This window comes from Salmo salar, chromosome 17 (assembly GCF_965601325.2).
Source record: "Salmo salar chromosome 17, fSalSal1, whole genome shotgun sequence".
NCBI classification, from domain to species: Eukaryota; Metazoa; Chordata; class Actinopteri; order Salmoniformes; family Salmonidae; genus Salmo; species Salmo salar.
The window spans coordinates 51,363,713-51,382,802 of NC_138307.1; the positions used below are offsets into that span (position 1 = coordinate 51,363,713).

General features: G+C 46.7%; 1 non-coding gene across 1 annotated transcript; it reads right to left on the reverse strand.

The window, feature by feature from the left end:
* Window positions 1-3,219: 3,219 nt before the first annotated feature.
* Window positions 3,220-17,309, reverse strand: LOC106576078 (uncharacterized). The gene is made up of 5 exons (XR_006760115.2): window positions 16,460-17,309; window positions 6,503-6,694; window positions 6,051-6,207; window positions 5,269-5,448; window positions 3,220-5,111 (listed from the first exon to the last, which is right to left on the reverse strand). It is a non-coding gene; the product is annotated as an uncharacterized LOC106576078 (transcript).
* Window positions 17,310-19,090: the final 1,781 nt, after the last annotated feature.

A 19,090-nucleotide genomic window follows, 5' to 3' on the forward strand; every position in this document is an offset into this window, starting at 1 on the left:
TCTCTGCTATCTCCGTCTGCTCTCTCTGCCTTCTCTGCTCTCTCCGCCTTCTCTGCTCTCTCTGTCTTCTCTGCTCTCTCCGTCTTCTCTGCTATCTCCGTCTGCTCTTTCTGCCTTCTCTGCTCTCTCTGCCTTCTCTGCTCTCTCCGCCTTCTCTGCTCTCTCTGTCTTCTCTGCTCTCTCCGTCTTCTCTGCTATCTCCGTCTGCTCTCTCTGCCTTCTCTGCTCTCTCCGCCTTCTCTGCTCTCTCTGCCTTCTCTGCTCTCTCCGCCTTCTCTGCTCTCTCTGTCTTCTCTGCTCTCTCCGTCTTCCCTGCTATCTCAGACTGCTCTCTCTGCCTTCTCTGCCCTCCCCGTCTTCTCTGCTCTCTCTGCCTTCTCTGCTCTCTCCGTCTTCTCTGCTCTCTCCATCCTCTCTGCTCTCTCTGCTCTCTCCGTCCTCTCTGCTCTCTCTGCCTTCTCTGCTATCTCCGTCTGCTCCCTCTGTCTTCTCTGCTCTCTCTGTCTGCTCTCTCTGCCTTCTCTGCTATCTCCGTCTGCTCTCTCTGCCTTCTCTGCTCTCTCTGTCTTCTCTGCTCTCTCCGTCTTCTCTGCTATCTCCGTCTGCTCTCTCTGCCTTCTCTGCTCTCTCCGCCTTCTCTGCTATCTCCGTCTGCTCTCTCTGCCTTCTCTGCTATCTCCGTCTGCTCGCTCTGCCTTCTCTGCTATCTCCGTCTGCTCTCTCTGCCTTCTCTGCTCTCTCTGTCTTCTCTGCTCTCTCCGTCTTCTCTGCTCTCTCCGTCTGCTCTCTCTGCCTTCTCTGCTATCTCCGTCTGCTCTCTCTGCCTTCTCTGCTCTCTCTGTCTTCTCTGCTCTCTCCGTCTTCTCTGCTATCTCTGTCTGCTCTCTCTGCCTTCTCTGCTCTCTCCGCCTTCTCTGCTCTCTCTGTCTTCTCTGCTCTCTCCGTCTTCTCTGCTATCTCCGTCTGCTCTCTCTGCCTTCTCTGCTCTCTCTGCCTTCTCTGCTCTCTCCGCCTTCTCTGCTCTCTCTGTCTTCTCTGCTCTCTCCGTCTTCTCTGCTATCTCCGTCTGCTCTCTCTGCCTTCTCTGCTCTCTCCGCCTTCTCTGCTCTCTCTGCCTTCTCTGCTCTCTCCGCCTTCTCTGCTCTCTCTGTCTTCTCTGCTCTCTCCGTCTTCCCTGCTATCTCAGACTGCTCTCTCTGCCTTCTCTGCCCTCCCCGTCTTCTCTGCTCTCTCTGCCTTCTCTGCTCTCTCCGTCTTCTCTGCTCTCTCCATCCTCTCTGCTCTCTCTGCTCTCTCCGTCCTCTCTGCTCTCTCTGCCTTCTCTGCTCTCTCCGTCCTCTCTATGTGCTCTGCCTTCTCTGCTCTCTCCATCTTCTCTGCTCTCTCTGCCTTCTCTGCTCTCTCCGTCCTCTCTGCGCTCTCTGCCTTCTCTGTCTTCTCTGCCTTCCTCCCCCCTCTTCTCCAGAAACACCCCATCTAAAGCTGCCTGGCTCTGGCTAGGTAGAACATGGGACCAATGTAGCTGCCAAAGCTGGGGAAGCAAATCATCATCTTCATAACATTGCACAACTTTGTATCCAGCTTTGTAGACTCCATGAGGAAAAAGAGCACGAAGAGCACTAGAACCAGAAGATACGCCACCGCGGTGGGCTCCAGGACAGCTAGCGCATTCTTCAGGGCCCTCCTCTTCAGAGACAAAGTTGTCTCTCCCTGGGTCTGACTCTGGGCGGGGCTCGGTTTCCATTGCGTCCAGACCTTGCCCCCTAGACAGCCCAGCGTTAGCAGGAAGAGGACGGAGATGACAGCGGCGAGCTGAGGATGTCCTTGAGTTCCGTGAAGCCCGTGAGGATGACCAGACTCGGGGGGATGGCCCCCAGCAGGCCGCAGACGGCCAGCCGGTACTCCCACTTCCCCAGATGCAGGTAGAGGACGGGTTACGCTGCAGCATGGTAACGCTCCACACACATGCAGGCCAGGAGGATGGGGCAGCCCACCAAGTTGAGGATGGTGATGGCCTTGCCTGGAGAAAAAAGGGGCCTTGGGCGGCTGATGAAGTTGGTGTAGATGGCTATGGGCTTCAGGAGCAGGTAGAGCAGGTCCAGTAGAGCCAGGTTCAGACCCCGAATCTGAGACATTCACAGGTGTTAGTCAACTAGCACCACACAATCACAGTAGTCATCTAGAACCTGAGGCTCACAGTACAACATTTAGTAATCTATAGCCTACTACAGAGCCATGTACGACAAGCATATCAATCTGGGAAAGGTAAAAGCATAGAAATAGAATCGATTTAGAATCTATTTCTATGGATAAAACAAGCACATAGCATGATCGTCACAAGTAAAACCTTCAAAACATTCAGTGCTAGAAAAAAGTTAGTACCAAACTAATTGCCATCCTCAAACGCCATCCTCAAATCTCCATCCGCAACCGCCATCCTCAACCCTCCATCCTCAACCGCCATCCTTAACCCTCCATCCTCAACCACCATCCTCAACCCTCCATCCTCAAATCTCCATCCTCAACCCTTCATCCTCAACCTCCATCCTCAACCGCCATCCTCAACCTCCATCCTCAACCCTCCATCCTCAACCCTCCATCCTCAACCTCCATCCTCAACCCTCCATCCTCAACCGCCATCCTCAACCTCCATCCTCAACCCTCCATCCTCAACCCGCCATCCTCAACCCTCCATCCTCAACCGTCCATCCTCAACCCTCCATCCTCAACGTCCATCCTTATGTTCTGTGAGGTCCTTCCAGATCCTTTCCAGTCCACGTGGACATTCCTCTTCGGTTGTAGTTGAGACAGCTGGAGTAGTAGAAGAGTTGAGGATAGTTTTCCAGGACGAGAACGCCCCCCCACCCCAATCTTTTGATGGATATAACTACTGTTCACATTTCACCCATCATTATACAGGAGGGGTCCACAATTGGCCTAACACTACACAGCTGATTCATGGAATCAATGTTTCATCAAGCCTTGATGATTTGAATCAGCTGTGAGTAGTGCTAGGGCAAAAACCAAAAGGTGCATACTTTGGGGTCCCCAGAACAGAGAGAAACGCTGGTTCAGAGCACGTCAGCATTTTCTATGGGACTGATCGGCTGTGAAAGGTCTCCCCCTGCTGGAGGGTACAGAAATGACAGTTGATGGATAAGGCACATTGCTATGGAAATAAGGGTCATGTTGAGACAAAAATACTCCCAGAACACTACATTCAACTAAACAAAAATATCTTTAATCAGTTTTCAGGTAGAAACCATTTTTCATACAAACATATTGCGGGAATAGTCAGTGCAAGGTTCTTGCAATTGCTATTGCCAGCTCGTCAGTAAAATCCATAAAGTGCAGGTTAGTTGGTGTGACTGTTCCAAGTCTCCTATCAGCGTAGAAAAACGCACGACAAAGACTTCAACAACAGGTAAGGAGCTCTCCAAAGTTTTAGTGCAAAACTTTAGAACAAATGGGGGAAAATAATGGGTGAACTTGTCCTGAACAGTCATTCTGATTCCCATGTAAAATAACCTTTTGAGTGACAAAAATATCCCCCATTATATTATTTTGGGATATAAATGCTCAACATTTTTGAAAATTACTTTTTCTTTCATGGCTAACTACCAGGAAGTGATACACAAAGCTACTCAAACAACATTGAAATTGCCTCAATGATATACGTATTTGTTTCATACATCTCCCGTTTGGCATGTTTCTGGTGCTGCGGTTCACACCAGCACTGACGGATGTGTTGACATGACAACTGTGTCAGAGTTTTGAACGACCTGTCCCCCCTTTAGTTCCACGCTGGCTGAGGACCTAGCTAGCCAGTGACTAGCTAAAACCAGTAGAGTAGCTATCTAGCTATATTAACCACGCCCCTCTGCAAACACGCTTTCTTTCTTCCATGCTGGTTACAAGGCGGTACGTATTTAAATTAGGTAAGAGAATATCATGTTACCATTGGTGTATTAAAATGAGAGAGTTAGGGTGATGTCACCCTATCCCCTTAATAATCCCGCTTCCTGAATCCAAGAATCCAAACATTATCAATGTAGACGAAACAGTCATTTTTCATACTTTGGTCATCATACTTTCATCCAAATATCATCCAATTTCATGAAAAACATGATTTTGACTATTAAGAAGACTTATAAGAATAATATATTATACACCCATACATGGTATTGGGGATGATTTCTGTATCCACTTTCCTCAGCTAAGTCCATTTCTTCTTTGGTCGGTGGCAACTTGGTGACCACCGCCCAACAACATCTCACAGTCTTCAGTCAGTGACATCAACAAGTGGATGTGTCCTGATAGGCCCGGTCTGAGGGTGACTTTGACCAATCAGAAGACTAATAGGAAGTTAGCTCTTCTGAAAATGGTGGACACCACAAAATTAACAAAAGCCTTGACAGGAGACACAGAGAGAATGGTAGAGATAGAAAAACCTCCTCTGCCGTGTAGAGATACACTAGAAACAGTAGACAGGGCTTCCTCAGTGAGAGAAGAGGCAAGGAGTCAGAAAGTGCTGGAAAAGACCCTCTGGTCTCTCTGTCTGTCAGTCCATATCATACAGTATATACAGTAACACGTGTCCCATCCAGCCATTCTTGCAGTAGTAGAAGCATCTTGCTGACAGGGGTCTGAGGGCTGTTCTCAAATCACAAATAACACCTTATTCCCGATGTAGTACATTACTTTTGACCAAAACTTGTATGAGGTTAGCTGCATGGGGCTCTGCTCAAACGTAGCGCACTTATTAGGGAATAGTGTGTTATTTGATCCTTCCTCATTGACCCTTGACCTCCAGAGAGGGAGAGAGCGAGGGGACAGTGACAGTTCAATGGGGCTGCATTTGCCATGGAACTCGCTGGGGGGTGGAGTTGTGGATAGGATACTGCGGGGTAGGATATGGGGGCATGTGGTGTGGCTGTGAGGGAGCACATCCGGAGTTGGAGGCAGAGTTGGAGGGCATGTTGTGGAGGTAGACAGGGGCAGTTGGGGCGGTGGGGGTGGGGACTCTCTGGAGCACTAGGTGGGGGTAGATGATCTGACTCTCTGCCCGGAACAGACCAGGAAGCGGGGCCTTCAGTAGGCTCTCCTGACTCCTAGAGAGAGAGAGAGAGAGAGAGAGCGAGAGGGAGACCTTAGAATCAGTGGAAACAAACCAATATATTAGGTGTCTATAAAAGGTGCATACTATAGCAGGTTTCAATTGATATTTACAACTCGTTTAGGTTCATACAGTAGATCTCAGGTTCTCACCTCTGGTATCCACGGTTGTCGAAGCCGGCCATGCCCCCCAGGTAGACAGGGCTTTCTGCAGCCAGCCGGAGGTCCGGCCGCTGTGACAGGTGGAAGATCTTAGGAGGGGGGAACGTGTCCCAGTCCCCCTCCTCTCTCTCCAGCCAGCACTCACTACGCCGAGACTGCGCGTCTCTACGCCTGGAGAGAGGTGGTTATCATCATCTCCATCACTATCACCTCTGTCTCCTCTTTCCGGTAAAGGTTCGGAGCGTGCGTGCTTGTGCGTGCGTGCGTGCGTGCGTGTGTGTGTGTGTGTGTGATATTCATTTTCTTATATACCAAATATGCCACATATTGTTGTTGTGGGAGGTGCTCATGGCCTCCTACATGGAGCAGGAATTTACTGCCAAGTTGCTGAAATACCAGACCCTCGTGTCACGCCTGAACAGCCTTGGTTATCAGTGCAAACTTGTAGTGCTGATATTTAGGAGTCTCGGCCAGGTTGACGGTACGTGCGTTCAGATTGCAGGCCTGCATCGCACAAAGGCAAAGCATCTAGCGAGGTACTGCTCTGTGTCAGTGGTCATGGGCAGCCTTATTGTATGGCTAAGGTGCTTTCTGTATCCACAAGTGTCGATATAGCCATGACTTATGAAATGTTTGAATCCTTCTCGACTGTAATGTGATACGTGATTTGTGGATTCAAATAAAGCATTTCAAATGTGCGCGTGTCTGTGTGTGTGTGTGTGTGTGTGTGCTTGCTTGCGCCTATGAACGCGCGTGGGTGTGTTTGTGTGTACCTGCTCCTGCCGTCCCTCCTGGTGGCCCTGTCCTTCCCAATGCGTTCCTGCAGGCAGCAGATGATGAAGGAGAGAGACATTGCCAGGATGACGATGCCACTGACCACTGAGGCCAACACGGCCACGCGCAGACCCCGGTCCTCTGGCATCGATATGGCTGAGGGGAAGGCAGATCAAGGGAAAGTCAATTCAGTCCAGTACTGAGTCTCTGACAAATTACTTTCACCTATCATGTTGCTTCAGATATATTTTTTAAGATCTGTGATCACTGCAGGGGTGGGAGCTAGGAGTAGGGAGCTAGGAGTAGGGAGCTAGGAAAAGAGGGTAGGAGAAATGTGTCGCAGCTAGGAGAAGGGAGCTAGGGAAGGAGGGTATGAGCTAGGTGAAATGGGCACAGAATAGGAGAAGAGGCTGGGAGCTAGCTAGGGATTGGACCAGCTGTGTTGTCTCACCCTCACAGACTGGCAGGAAGTTGCTCCACTGGGGTTTGCCTGCCCAGACGCTGCAGGAGATCTTATCACTGCCCACCAGCTGGTAGCCCTCCCTACACCAGAAGGCCAGCACTGTACCCACCGACACCCCTGTCCCATGCTCCACATAGAATGACCCGCGCCTCGGGGGAAGCACGGACACACACAACAGACCTGGGGAGAGTGGGAGATAGAGAGTGAATATGAGAATTACAGAAGCAGATCAAGAGGAAGGGTTTAGAATATTTGGATTTGCATTTATTACTGATATTCATATCTAGCATAAGGTATACACTCTCAAGAGGTGTTCAATCTAAAGCTCGCAGAGTACATTTTACACAGTTTAATTTGCTGTTTATAGAAAGAAGGCAGAGAGAGAGAAAGAGATTGAGGAAAATAGATGTTTCAAAGAGAGGGGTGTCGAGGTCATTCTCTGTAAATACACAACAGAACCCAGAGAGTGTTCTTCAATGGAAGCTCCTCTAACATCAGATATGTACAGTACAGTTGCCTTGGGCCATTACTCTTCTCTATTTTTACAAATGATTTGACACTGGTCTTACACGAAGCTAGAATGACTATGTATGCGGATGATTCCACATTCTACATGTCAGCACCCAAAGCCAGTGATCTCACTGAAAATGTAAATAAGGTGTTACCCATTCTGACAACGACTGTAATTAATAATAAACTGGTCTTAAATACATCTAAAACTAAAAACGCTGTATTTGGTTCAATGCATTCTCTAAGACCTACACCTCAGCTGGAGTTGTTCGTAAAGGGTGTGACCATTGAACAAGTTGAGGAAGCTAAACTCCTAGGTATAACATCGGATGGTCATTTATCATGATCAAGTCATATTGACAAAGTTGCTGTGAAGATGGGGAGCGGTATGTCTGTTATTAAAATATGTTCTGCGTTTTTGACAAATCAACTGTACTAGTTGTTCAGGCTCTGGTCTCGTCCCTTATTGATTACTGTCCGGTAATATGGTCAAGTGCAGCAAAGAAAGACCTAACAAAGCTACGGCTGGCTCAAAATAGAGCAACAAAAAACAACAGCTCTTTATGGACTGTGAAATGACACACACACACACACACTATCACACTCCAACACAAACAATCTACACACACATTATTCTTTAGTTGTATTGTTTGTATATCATTGTATTTTACATTTGTGAGACTGTTCTTGTATATCAGTAACCAGGTTTCCATCCAGACTTTTTATGCAAGTAAAGTACGTAGGATAAGAAATGTCACGACAGGCCTGATGGAAACAGCAAATTTGTCGGTAAACTTTCCAAATGTCGACAAAACAAAATACGCTAGACAAGGTGGGATCTTTTTGTGTCGGTACAATTAATTATGCAAGAAATGGCGGTGGAAATGCCTTTATGCACAAATACTGATATAATAACCATCATATGGAAGTAAACCTGGAGTCACGCGATGATATATTGTGTGGTCCTCCCACTACGACTCGGGGAAGCATGCAGTTTATTAGGCTACAGATTACATAGGTCATGATGAACTTCCCAGGGTGGTGAAAGTGCAAGGTGATTGGCATGATGCTCATTTCCAATAAATATTGAGGGTCTTATTCTGGAGACACGATCATAGACGATTGGCTGCCGTTTGACAAATACAAATAATCTCGATCTTCTGTCCATAATAATCTCATCATGTAGCAGGCTATACCTGCACTGTATCTGCAAGCTGTTGGTTAGAGTGCACGTGCCAGTCCCCTTTCCTTTTGTCTATCAAGCTGTCATATCGGCTTAGCCCACTAGGGACTTTTCTATCATTGTTAGTAACCAATATCTACTGTTTGTTATGTATTTCTGTGATTATTTAGTTAGTTAGTAAATAAATAATTAAGCCAATTTGTATATTGCTGATTCATAATTTATGCTAGGGTTCGTGCAGATGACCAAATATTTTACGACATTCAGATGAGACTGATGGAAGGTAAAGAATAATTCATGACTGACTGCTATTGATATAAAAGATCTTCAGATCTTTAAGAGTGGATTCGGGAGATAGCCGCTCTATATAAACTAATGCTTCCGCGGTGCCTCTGTAATGAGTCCTATGTGTGGCTGGTGTAGAGAGTCAGGCGCAGGACAGCAGATATGAGTAATCAACGTACTTTTACTCAAAATGTCAAATATACAAAGTAACAAATACACGCACACCACGAGAGACCGAAAATACAATAAACAATCACTCACAAAAACCCATGGGGGAACAGAGGGTTAAATAATGAAACAGTAATTGTGGGATTGAAATCAGGTGTGTAAAACAAAGACAAAACAAATGGAAAATGAAAAGTGGATCGGCGGTGGCTAGAAGGCCGGTGACGTCGACTGCCGAACACCACCCGAACAAGGAGAGGGACCGACTTCGGTGGAAGTCGTGACAGCCTCAGACTCCTAATGAGTTAGTTATTGCCTGATTAATTTAATCAAATAATGAAACGTTAGGTAATCGATTGGAAAATAGCAGGTCATCTCATTTAACCATACTAGAGACACAACATCATGTTTTATGTTTTCTTTGTGGACCCCAGGAAAAATAGTTGCTGTTTCGGCAAAAGCTAATGGGGATCCCAATGAACCAATAAACAAGCGATCCAGCAGAGAGCAGTACTGATGCTGAGTTGTAATGTTATTTATGTGTTGTGAGGTTTTTAGTGGTCTAAGACCCTGAAAGCATGCAGGCTGCTGTCTGCTGATTAGATATGACAGATGGGAGGATTTTTTGTTCTGCAGCGGTGCAGAGAGAGAGGGGGGCTGAGAGAGAGAGAGAGAGAGGGGCTGAGAGAGAGAGAGAGAGAGAGGGGGGCTGAGAGAGAGAGAGAGAGAGAGAGGGGCTGAGAGAGAGAGAGAGAGAGAGGGGGGCTGAGAGAGAGAGAGAGAGAGGGGGGCTGAGAGAGAGAGAGAGAGAGGGGGGCTGAGAGAGAGAGAGAGAGAGGGGGGCTGAGAGAGAGAGAGAGAGAGGGGGGCTGAGAGAGAGAGAGAGAGAGGGGGGCTGAGAGAGAGAGAGAGAGAGGGGGGCTGAGAGAGAGAGAGAGAGAGGGGGGCTGAGAGAGAGAGAGAGAGAGGGGGGCTGAGAGAGAGAGAGAGAGAGAGAGGGGGGCTGAGAGAGAGAGAGAGAGAGGGGGGCTGAGAGAGAGAGAGAGAGAGGGGGGCTGAGAGAGAGAGAGAGAGGGGGGCTGAGAGAGAGAGAGAGAGAGGGGGGCTGAGAGAGAGAGAGAGAGAGGGGGGCTGAGAGAGAGAGAGAGAGAGGGGCTGAGAGAGAGAGAGAGAGAGGGGCTGAGAGAGAGAGAGAGAGAGAGGGGGGCTGAGAGAGAGAGAGAGAGAGGGGGGCTGAGAAAGAGAGAGAGAGAGGGGGGCTGAGAGAGAGAGAGAGAGAGGGGGGCTGAGAGAGAGAGAGAGAGAGGGGGGCTGAGAGAGAGAGAGAGAGAGGGGGGCTGAGAGAGAGAGAGAGAGAGAGGGGGCTGAGAGAGAGAGAGAGAGAGAGAGGGCTGAGAGAGAGAGAGGGCTGAGAGAGAGAGAGAGAGAGAGAGGGCTGAGAGAGCGAGAGAGAGAGGGCTGAGAGAGCGAGAGAGAGAGAGAGAGAGAGAGAGAGCGAGAGAGAGAGAGAGAGAGAGAGAGAGAGAGAGAGAGCTAGCCACGAGGGGATGAAGGATGTTGATACTACTTCACTAGGGCTTTACTCTCTCTCTCTCTTTTCCCAAAAAAGACACACACACACACACACACACACACACACACACACACACACACACACACACACACCACACACACACACACACACACACACACACACACACACACACACACACTGCATAAAAGCCAAGACAGGCACACATACAAACATGTGAGTAACAATATGCCAGACATGCGTGCAGAGGGTCCACGGCAGTTCATTTTCCAACATAGGACGGAATCTGCATCACCATGCAGCATCTGCTTGCATATATTCATGCCCTGATACCCACAAATACACAGACAGACACACACACACACACACACACACACACACACACACACACACACACACACACACACACACACACACACACACACACACACACACACACACACACACACACACACACACACACACACACACACACATACACACACACACAAAAGCATGCATACACGTACATACACACCAGCCAAGCTTAGACCTGAGTCATCATAGAGTTTAATCAGGAATGCAGCCCCTAAGCCTCCCCTCCCCTCCCAACACACACACACACACACACACACACACACACACACACACACACACACACAAGTATTGGACCCGGGTTGTCTGCACAGCTCAAGATTGTGTTAGTCTACTGAGCTTAAGTCTATATTAGTGGACCTACAGATCAATGTGTTATTGGGATGTTCCCTGCGCAGCTCAGAAAATACCCCTTCCACTTCAATATCTTGTGGACTGGACTTTGGACTGCCATTAGAGTACTATTTCTATTGTCGTGTTAGACTGCTGGGTTTGGCTGCTGGGTGAATGTTGGGTCTGTCTCATTCTGATCAGCTCATCTCCAGTGGGCCGCCATTCACAGGGCTTTGCTGGCATGGCAATACCGTGGGCTGCCAGCAACCAACCTGGCCACCTGACTCTCACAACATAACAACTGCCCCTTTCTTCTCTCTTCTTGATGTTCCCTCTCTCCCTCTCTATTTCTCCGCCTCAGGGTCCTGACAGATAGGCGCTCAGAATAGTGCCTGATTAAATAAAGATTAGGCCCACATTAAAGATTCATCCACACACAAAAACACACACACGCACGCACGCACGCACACACACACACACACACACACACACACACACACACACACACACACACACACACACACACACACACACACTCACTCACTCACTCACTCACTCACTCACTCACTCACTCACTCACTCACTCACTCACTCACTCACTCACTCACTCACTCACTCACTCACTCACTCACTCACTCTTCGCTCAGAGCTGCTTCACTAAAGACCATACACTCCCTGTGTTGCCCTGCAGCAAGGCAGAGAAGGCTGCTGGGCCACCTGGCATATTACACATCCCAGAGGCCACAACAACCTCTGTAATCTAGATATTATCACTTCTCTAACATTGCATCATCCCTCCATCTGAATTAGGGTTGAAAACTTGCAGTAACTTTCCCCAAATTCCCAGGTTTTCCAGAAATCCCGGTCGGAAGATTCCCTAAACAGAGGGGAATAAGCAGTGAATCCGGAATCCTTCAAACAGGATTTCTGGATTTTGGGGAAAGTTACCGGGATTTCCAGCATAAAAAAATAACTATACTATACTATGGTATAAATACTATAGTATTTATTGTAGTGTTTTTTTGCAGACTGTAGTATACTGTAGTTTTTACTGTAGTGTTGTTGCAGACATTACTGTAGTATTTTTTCATGCTGCTTCGGCAAAAGCGAATGGGGATCCCAATGAACCAATGAACCAATAAAAATCGATCCAGCAGAGAGCAGTACTGATGCTGAGTTGTAATGTTATTTCTGGGTTGTGATGTTTGTTATGTGGATAATACTGCAGTATTTACTGTAGTATTCTACAGAATACTACAACATTCTATAGTAAATATTGCGCATGATCGAGGGATACTACAGTGTAAGTACTGTAGTATTCTATAGTAAACTGTAATGTTTTTTCATGTGGGTTAGCAACCCTGAAGCTGAGTAACCCCTATTGACCTAATACCTGCAGGGATGGAGGCTAAACCACCTGATTAGCCTGGTGTTCTACTGTCTTTTGTTTCAGACAGTCAGCCTTTTGCTAAACAAACTGCCCTCTTATGTTTGTGTTCTCTCTCTCCTTTTCTCCCCCCTCTATCTATCCTATTTCTCTCTCTGTCTGTCAGGGATACCTCTCTGTAGTAAACCGTCCAACTCCCACACTGACCGACGTCATAGGCTGACTGTGCCCCCCTCTCTCTCTCTCTCTCTCTCTCGCTCTCTCATCCATCTCATCCTTCTCTCCATCAGAGGGTGAGGTAGCAGCAGTCTATTCCTGTGGTCTCTCTCCGTTACTCTCTGACATGGCCAATGATCGAATCCCCTTAACACTCCCCGTAGCGTGAGAGGGGTGAGGTAGGGATAGAGGAATGACAGGGATGAGTGAAAACAAGGTGCTGCCCTCCTTCACTGTAGAACTCTCTATTTCTCTGAGTCCTCGCTGAGTTCTAGATGAGAGCCCTTGATGTGTGTATCTCACTGGTTCTCAATCCTGGTCCTGGGGACCCAAACGGGTTCACGTTTTTGTTTTTTGCCCTAGCTCTACACAGCTGATTCAAATGATCAACTCATCAAAAGGCTTTGATGATTTGAGTCAGGTGTGTAGAGCTAGGGCAAAAACCAAAAATGTGCACCCCTTTGGGTCCCCAGGACCAGGATTGAGAACCACTGGGGTGTCTCATTCTCACTCTCTCTCTGTTTTTTTTTTTTTTTAAGAACGAATGGAGGGACGAGAGGAGAGATGGTGTTCCGGGTGCTGCACTTTCCCTCTAACAATAACCGGCGGTAACTTTATCTCGAGAACTATGTTTGTCTTCTCGCTCCCTTCCTCACTCCACCTATCCCTCTCTCTCTCTGTTAAGGGCTGGACCTGTGCCTTGTGAAAGCTGGACGTATTGGTTAAACATAGCTCGGGTCTTCTGACCATGCAGTGACCAGTAATATGAGGACTGGTTGTGTGCCAGCAGAGGCTGCTGGACAGACTGACGGCAGCTAGAGCTCCCCAGTTAGAATGTCTGCATTGTTTCAGCTGTGGAACATGGTTCAGAGAATCAGTTCCATTAACTCTCTGTCCATTAACCCTCTGGGCGAATTACACTCTAATGTACAGTATTTTGAAACAAGATAGTTGTCGAGAGCTGTAATTTGTATTTTCAAAATACTTTTCTATAAGAAACATTTAAGTGGTTTACAATTTTGTAGCCCCTTTTCACCCTGCCAGTGGTGGGAAAAGTACCCAATTGTCATACGTGAGTAAAAGTAAAGATACCTTCATAGAAATTGACTCAAGTAAAAGTGAAACAGTACTTGAGTATTTGGTTTGAAATATACTTCAGTATCGAAAGTAAATGTAATTGCTAAAATATACTGAAGTATCAAAGTAAAAGTAAATCATTGCAAATTTCTTATATTCAGAAAAACAGACGGTACCATTATCTTTACGCATAGCCAGGTCACACTCCAACATTCAGACATCATTTACAAACCAAGCATGTGTGTTTAACGAATATACCAGATCAGAGGCAGTAGGGATGACCAGGGATGTTCTCTTGATAAGTGAGTGACCATTTTCCTGTCCTGCTAAGCATTCAAAATGTAACAAGTACTTTTGGGTGTCAGGGAAAATGCATGGAGTAAAAAGTAAATTATTTTCTTTAGGAATGTCGTAAAAAAAAAAGTAAAAAGTTGTCAAAAATATAAATAGTGAAGTACAGATACCCCAAAAAACTACTTAAGTAGTACTTTAAAGTATTTGTACTTTACACCACTGCACCCTGCATTGGTATCAGAAGTCTGATGGCACTGTGGTGTGATAAGAGCATCTGCAAAATAAACTAAATATACATGTAATGTAAAAATGAACAATTGCATAGCATGCTGAGTATTATTCTAATGAGCTCTGTCCCAAAACAAGGCCAATACTGCTTTGCAGTTCATTTTGGTATGTTCATATACTGTACATTTACATTTTGGTCATTTAGCTGACACTCTTATCCAGAATAACTTACAGTCAGTGTATTCAACTAAGGAAGATAAACAAGAACATATCACAGTCATAGCAAATTGTCATGTCCTGACCAGTACAAGGGGTTATTGGTTATTGTAGTTTGGTCATGACGTGGCAGGGGGTATTTGTTTTATGTGGTTCGGGGTTTATGGGATATGTATTTATGTAAGAGGGGTGTTTGATTTATGTGTTCCCGGGGTTTTTGGGTAATGTTCTTGTTTTGTATTTCTATGGTTTTCTATGTTGTGTATTTCTTTGTGTTGGCCTGGTAAGGCTCTCAATCAGGAACAGCTGTACATCGTTATTGCTGATTGAGAGTCATACTTAGGTAGCCCTGTTTCACCTGTCCCTTTGTGGGAAGTTGTGTTTGCATAGCTGTGTGTTTTAGCATGCAATCCTGTTCGTTCGATCATTTTCTTGTTTTGTGTTCAATAAAAGTCATTATGAGCACTCAACCCGCTGCGCCTTGGTCCACTTCGTACGACGACCGTTACACAAATAAAATGTTTTTGTAACCGTTAGTGAGAATGTTCCTGCTGTTCGGCCTGGCATTTTTGTATTTTAAAATAAAATACTTTACAAAATACAAGGATTTTGTCGTTTATTTTGATACATTGATCTTTATGGTATTTCGTAATTGAATTTTGTAATTGTTGCCCATTCCTGTGCCACAACTGCAGTATACACACTCTCCCCTGCTAGCAAAACAACTAACGGAATGGAAAAGGGAGATAAAGTAGGGAGATAAAACTACAAATCTATCACTACCATTGACCCCCTAATGGCAATATCAATATGCCGTTTACAGAGTGTACTGGTAGGGACCAGGGCAGTCTAGTCACATGGGAGCTGCTCAGGATTCTACCCAGAAAGAGAATTCTGAGGCATAGAGAAGAGAGGGCTGAGGGTAAGTGTGCTGTTGACCAGCGGGATCTAATATTAAATATGTATTCCCACGGGGAGAGTGAGTGAGAGAGAGAGAGAGAGAGAGAAAGAGAGAGAGAGAGAAAGCTGCTGTTATGAAACCAACTGTGCGTTTTTTTTAAACCTTTAAGGAGATTTGCATCGTTGTGGTTAGTGTGTGTCCATTTCTGTCTGTGTGTATGCACGTGTTTATGCCATGCACGTGCGGGTGGTGGTGGGACTGTGTATTAGTGTGTGAGAGAGAGAGAGCGAGACAGAGAGAGAGAGCAAGAGAGAGAGAAAGACAGAAAGAGAGAGAGAGACAGAGAGAGAGAGGCAATGAGAGCGAGAGAGAGAGAGAGAAACAGACAAAGAGAGCGAGAGAGAGAGAAAGAGAGAAAGAGAGAGAGAGACAGAGAAAGAGAGCGAGAGAGAGAAATAGACAAAAAGAGAGAGAGAGAGAAAGAGAAGGAGAGACAGACAGAGCTAGAGAGAGAGAGAGGGAGAGAGAGAGAGAGAGAGAGAAAGAAAGGGAGAGAGAGACAGAGCTAGGGAGAGAGAGAGAGAGACAGAAAGAGAGAGAGAGACAGAAAGAGAGAGAGACAAAGAGAGCGAGAGAGAAAGACAGAAAGAGAGAGAGAGAGAGAGAGAAAGAGAGAGAGAGAGAAAGAGAAACAGACAAAGAGAGCGAGAGAGAGAGAGAGGGAGAGAGACAGAAAGAGAGAGAGACAGAGAGAGAGAAAGAGAAACAGACAAAGAGAGAGAGAGAGAGAGAGAGAGAGAGAGAGAGAGAGAGCATGGGATGCCCCGCTAACTCATGCACACAGCAGCACCATAATGGCATCTTGCTGATTTCTCTTTAGGCAGTGCAGCTGAACAGTGGACATAATGAGACATCACAACCACAGGATCTGAAGCCACGAACCCCCCAGGCTCTAATTAGGAAGTTCTGAGTCTGAACTGCTTCATATTGGATTCTAATAACGTTTAGACAAGTCAATAACACCTGCACACTACTCAAGCTCTCATATGACGGCTGAAACCGCCATTCTGTGTACAGATAGGGAAACTTTTAGACATACACATGCGGACAAACAAGCAACAACATAGGCCTACTTACACTACAGTTTCACTTGCACCTGCAAGCATAAACACTGTAGTAGTACACACCACAAACATAACACAAGTTTGTCTGTAGTATTAGTTTGTAGCAGTATTAGACATCAGTCCAGGAGAACTCTGACTCACCTGTGTGGTTACTGGTAGCTGCCTGTGACTCTAACTCTGTTGGTGACTCAGTCTGTAGCTTAGGCTGTGTCTGTAGTTCTGTCTGTGTCTGTGCCACAGTCTGTGCCTCTGTCTGAAGCTCTGGCTGTGTCCGTACTTCAGTCTGTGTCTCTGTAGCAATGGGAGGATCCGAGGTGGTCTCTTGGAGGAGGGGGCTGACCGACGAGCATGCAGCCAGGGCCAGTGCATATGTCAGGGGCCACATCAGGGCCCACCCACCCGGGGGCCTCCCTCCTCTAGACATGGGGACAGGCAGGAGAGGAAGATACCAAGATGTCCTCAGTGGCAGTAGATGTCCTTTCTCCCTCACTCTCTCATGGCCAGATGACACTCACAGCTGGTCCCTTACCGTTCCGCCACTCAAGGTGTCCCAGCAAAAGCTGCAGAAACACAGTTGTTCTTCAAATCACTTCCTCTCGCAGTGTCCTGTCCTCTTCCCAGTCCTCGTCTCGTCTCTTCACTCCCTCAGTGGACACAAAGAGGTCTGTGTGTTGCCCATGTCGCTGGTGTGCTGTGGATCGTAGCCTCTCTGTAATCTGCCTGTCCCTGCAATCTCTGCTCACTGCTTTTTCTCTCTGTTTCCTGCCTTTCTCTCTATCTTTCTCCCTCTTCTCTCTCTCTTTACTCTCTGCCTCTGTCCCTTCTCTCTCTCTCTCTGATTTCCTCTCTGCTTTCCCTCTCTCTCTGCTCCCTGTGATCCCCTGTTCTGACGGCAGCTCTTACGTAACCCGATGTAGAGCGGTAATTCATGCACTCTTAAATCCTGATATTCTCTCTCTCCCTCTCTCTCTCTTCCCCCCTTTCCTCCCACCCTCCCTCTCTTCATCCCAGGGCTGAGTGAGAGAGAGAGAGAGAGAGAGAGAGAGAGAGAGAGAGAGAGAGAGAGAGAGAGAGAGAGAGAGAGAGAGAGCATGTTTCATAGGTAAGTGGATCCGTGCGAAAAAAATAACAGTTTGCAGTATTGAGAAAACTGCATAAGCAGCCAAGAGCATCGGCCAGCATCACCTCTGGGACAAAGCATAGAACAGGACACTGAGCGCTGCAGTATGCTCAGTACACCGATAATGACATTAAAATGATACTGTGCCTGTTTCAAGTAAGAACACACTGTAAAGATGCAAAGTCACAATTCCCATCTCCAACGGATCTCAGGGAGATGGGTTAGGATGGAGGAAACTAAAAGCTGTGACTGGCTCGTCTCTCCTACTGTACTCTCTGGTCACTAACGGGCTGGACTGGCACAAAAGGTCTATTTTAGATCACAGCCTCTATTATTCACCAGTCATCAGCATGGCTTCCTGTCTTGTCCAGGCTGCAATCTCCGACCTGATTCACCTGGCACTTTAACAACCACGGTGAAAAACATTCACAAATATCACCAGTCAAATGTGTATGTTAAATTCAATGGTGTTGTTGGGCTCAGTGAAACGATCATGTCTTTAGATAAACGTGCAGGGGTCTTGTTGGGGTCACTGATCGTGACTTTAAATAAAGGTGCAGGGGTCTTGGTGGGGTCACTGATCGTGACTTTAAATAAAGGTGCAGGGGTCTTGGTGGGGTCACTGATCGTGACTTTAAATAAAGGTGCAGGGGTCTTGGTGGGGTCACTGATCGTGACTTTAAATAAAGGTGCAGGGGTCTTGTTGGGGTCACTGATCGTGACTTTAAATAAAGGTGCAGGGGTCTTGTTGGGGTCACTGATCGTGACTTTAAATAAAGGTGCAGGGGTCTTGTTGGGGTCACTGATCGTGACTTTAAATAAAGGTGCAGGGGTCTTGTTGGGGTCACTGATCGTGACTTTAAATAAAGGTGCAGGGGTCTTGTTGGGGTCACTGATCGTGACTTTAAATAAAGGTGCAGGGGTCTTGGTGGGGTCACTGATCGTGACTTTAAATAAAGGTGCAGGGGTCTTGTTGGGGTCACTGATCGTGACTTTAAATAAAGGTGCAGGGGTCTTGGTGGGGTCACTGAAACTATCATGACTTTAGATAAACATATACTGAAGCCATCTGAAACAGGCCAACAAACTCCTAGCTCAAATCACAATGTTCTGCTTCACGTTGGATTAAAATAAAGTTGACAACATAACACAACAACAAACACAAAGCAGCGTCTTCATCACAATCCCCAGATGAAACATCTTCATGGAGACAAAGATGATAAGATACAAGGTTATGTAACACAACAACAGAGGCAACGCATCGTTCTTCACAGCCCTCTGTCTCTCTAGTGGATATGCATCACACTTCAGTGCAAGGGTACAGAGTACATAAGAGCACAGATGAGTACAGAACTGAGGAGCACAGCAGCACGCAGCTAAAGCCACTAACAGGATGTGCTCTGCAGTAGATAACTGAGGAGCAGGTCACTCAGGGCAGATGAGCTTTGCAACTACAGGTCAAGGGCAATCACAGCCACACCGTAAATGCATTGTGAACGGAGGGAGAGAGATACAGAGAAAGAGAGAGAGAGAGAGAGAGAGAGAGAGAGAGAGAGAGAGAGAGAGAGAGAGAGATACACAGTGATGCACACGTAGACTGTTCATAGACTACCACAACCTCACATTTTACCAGATCTTATCAACATGGCGGC